The sequence below is a fragment of the Lampris incognitus genome, chromosome 14 (assembly GCF_029633865.1).
Source record: "Lampris incognitus isolate fLamInc1 chromosome 14, fLamInc1.hap2, whole genome shotgun sequence".
In the NCBI taxonomy this organism is placed as follows: domain Eukaryota; kingdom Metazoa; phylum Chordata; class Actinopteri; order Lampriformes; family Lampridae; genus Lampris; species Lampris incognitus.
In genome coordinates, this window is record NC_079224.1 from 4,781,089 (window position 1) to 4,784,442 (window position 3,354).

The following is a 3,354-nucleotide window of genomic DNA, read 5'->3' on the forward strand; positions in this document are numbered from 1 at the left end:
TGATATGATTGATAGGTTTGATAGGACTGATAGGTTTGATAGGATAGATAGGTTTGATAGGACTGATATGATTGATATGATTGATAGGATTGATAGGACTGATAGGCCTGATAGGATTGATAGGACTGATAGGATTGATATGATTGATAGGTCTGCTGGGTTTGATAGGATTGATATGATTGATATGATTGATAGGTTTGATAGGATAGATAGGATTGATAGGACTGATATGATTGATAGGACTGATAGGTTTGATAGGACTGATAGGCCTGATAGGATTGATATGATTGATAGGTCTGATAGGTTTGATAGGATAGATAGGATTGATAGGGTTGATATGATTGATAGGTTTGATAGGATAGATAGGTTTGATAGGACTGATAGGATTGATAGGACTGCTATGATTGATATGATTGATAGGTTTGATAGGACTGATAGGATTGATAGGACTGATAGGATTGATAGGACTGCTATGATTGATATGATTGATAGGTTTGATAGGACTGATAGGATTGATAGGACTGATAGGATTGATAGGTCTGATAGGTTTGATAGGATTGATAGGACTGATAGGATTGATAGGACTGCTATGATTGATATGATTGATAGGTTTGATAGGACTGATAGGATTGATAGGACTGATAGGATTGATAGGCTAGACAGGAAAGACAATAGATGGCACTCCCTACCTACTACATTTTCTCTAGGCGGCACGGTGGCCCAGTGGTCAGCCCTGTTCCTTACAACAAGAAGGTCCTGGGTTCGAATCCCAGGCCATCGCAGGTCCTCTTCTGTGTGGAGTTTGCATGTTCTCCGCGTGTCTGCGTGGGTTTCCTCCCACCATCAAAAATACATGCATGTTAGGGTTAATACTGCTGTCTGTGCCCCTGAGCAAGGCAGTGGAAAGAAGAACTGGAGTTGGTCCCCGGGCGCTGCAGCTGCCCACTGCTGCTGTACAGTAGGACGGTTACATGCAGAGACACACTCACTGTCAGCTGTACAGTGACAACAATTATAGAGGCTTTCTTCTTCTTCTTCTCCTCCTTCTTCTTCTCCTTCTTCTTCTTCTTCTTCTTTTTCTCCTCCTTCTTCTTCTTCTTCTTCTTCTTCTTCTCCTTCTTCTTCTTCTTCTTCTTCTTCTTCTTCTCCTTCTTCTTCTTCTTCTTCTTCTTCTCCTTCTTCTTCTTCTTCTTCTTCTTCTTCTTCTTCTCCTTCTTCTTCTTCTTCTTCTTCTCCTTCTTCTCCTTCTTCTTCTTCTTCTTCTTCTTCTTCTTCTTCTTCTTCTTCTTCTTCTTCTCCTTCTTCTTCTTCTCCTTCTTCTTCTTCTTCTTCTTCTTCTTCTTCTCCTTCTCCTTCTTCTTCTTCTTCTTCTTCTTCTTCTTCTTCTTCTTCTTCTTCTTCTTCTTCTTCTTCTTCTCTCTTCTTCTTCTTCTCCTTCTTCTCCTTCTTCTTCTCCCTCTTCTTCTACGTTGACGTAGCGTTATGTCAGTCTGCCTACCTCTTTCCGAGCAGAGACCACCGGTTTACCTTGGTGGACGTGAGAAAAAAAAGAATGGAGAGCAGAAAAGAGAAAGCAGAGCAGCTACGTCATTAGCCTGTAAGTGGTTTTCCTCTGTTGAGGAACTTGCAGTCTTCACTTTCGCTGGCTGCAACCCCCCAAAATACAGCCTGGACGCACTGCTTCGACACGCCACCGTTTGTTCTCTGTAAACTGTGTTGATGAAGAGGAAGATGTCCATCCTTTGTCCAATAAGGTGCACAGCGCATGGCTGTTTATCTGGATCTATCCTGTGCCGTATAAGCTCACACATAAGATATGCACTCAAACCTTTTCCTGGAGCTCCACCTTGCCACGGTGGAGAAGCTTGCGTGCTCCACTGATCCCAACAGCTACGTATGCCGTACGGAGCTGGGCTCCTGGTAGGGTCCCCCAAGGCGGACAGGTCAAGGAGGAGGTTCCAGACGAAGCGTGAGCCAACAAAGCCCTCAACAGCAGAATTGGTGGAGGATGTCTCCAGGTCACAACAGCAGTGAAGGTGGATGAAGGCTGCAACAGTGGGTGGTGCCCAGTCGTCTTGGTTCTCCATACCGTTGGACTCTGGACACCCCCTGCCAAGGACCGTGTGGTGGCTGCAGGCACATCAGCCGCTCCACGTACAAGCTGTCCTCCCATTATGCGGCTCCAGGATCGACCTCTACACCCACCTGAAGACCCAAGGGAACCTAGAGGGAGGACGGTCATACTCGACCCCGAGTGACCACTGATGATGATGATGATGATGATGATGATGATGATGAAACACTCAAACACTGGCAATCGCGTTTTGTGTGTTATTTTTTTAAGCTCCTGTAGCAGTGCTGACGTCTGGATGTGATGATTGCAACGTTATCCTCCCAAAACAGTGACAGGCGCCCCTGGGTGACCTCCCTGGGTGACCTCCCTGGGTGACCTCCCCGGATGAAGAAGGCTCAGAATAACAGGGTTCGTTAGGTCACGACTGCAAGCTGGAACCTAAGAAGCCACCAGTACACTCACAAATGTATTACAAGTGAAAGTGCAATGTAGCTCAGTCCAGTTTACAGAAGATCCAAACCACTTAGTGGTCCTCCCTCTGTATCTGAGGCTGACATGACATAGGAGGTGTTCCCAAGCTCCAAACACGTTTCCTCCTATCCTCTTTCCTCCTATCCTATCCTCTCTCCTCCTATCCTATCCACTCCTCCTATCCTATCCTCTCTCCTCCTATCCTATCCTCTCTCCTCCTATCCTATCCTCTCTCCTCCTATCCTATCCTCTCTCCTCCTATCCTATCCTCTCTCCTCCTATTCTATCCTCTTTCCTCCTATCCTATCCTCTCTCCTCCTATCCTATCCTCTCTCCTCCTATCCTATCCTCTCTCCTCCTATCCTATCCTCTCTCCTCCTATTCTATCCTCTTTCCTCCTATCCTATCCTCTCTCCTCCTATCCTATCCTCTCTCCTCCTATCCTATCCTCTCTCCTCCTATCCTATCCTCTCTCCTCCTATTCTATCCTCTTTCCTCCTATCCTATCCTCTCTCCTCCTATCCTATCCTCTCTCCTCCTATCCTATCCTCTCTCCTCCTATCCTATCCTCTCTCCTCCTATCCTATCCTCTTTCCTTCTATCCTATCCTCTCTCCTCCTATCCTATCCTCTCTCCTCCTATCCTATCCTCTCTCCTCCTATCCTATCCTCTCTCCTCCTATTCTATCCTCTTTCCTCCTATCCTATCCTCTCTCCTCCTATCCTATCCTCTCTCCTCCTATCATATCCTCTCTCCTCCTATCCTATCCTCTCTCCTCCTATCCTATCCTATCCTCTCTCCTCCTATTC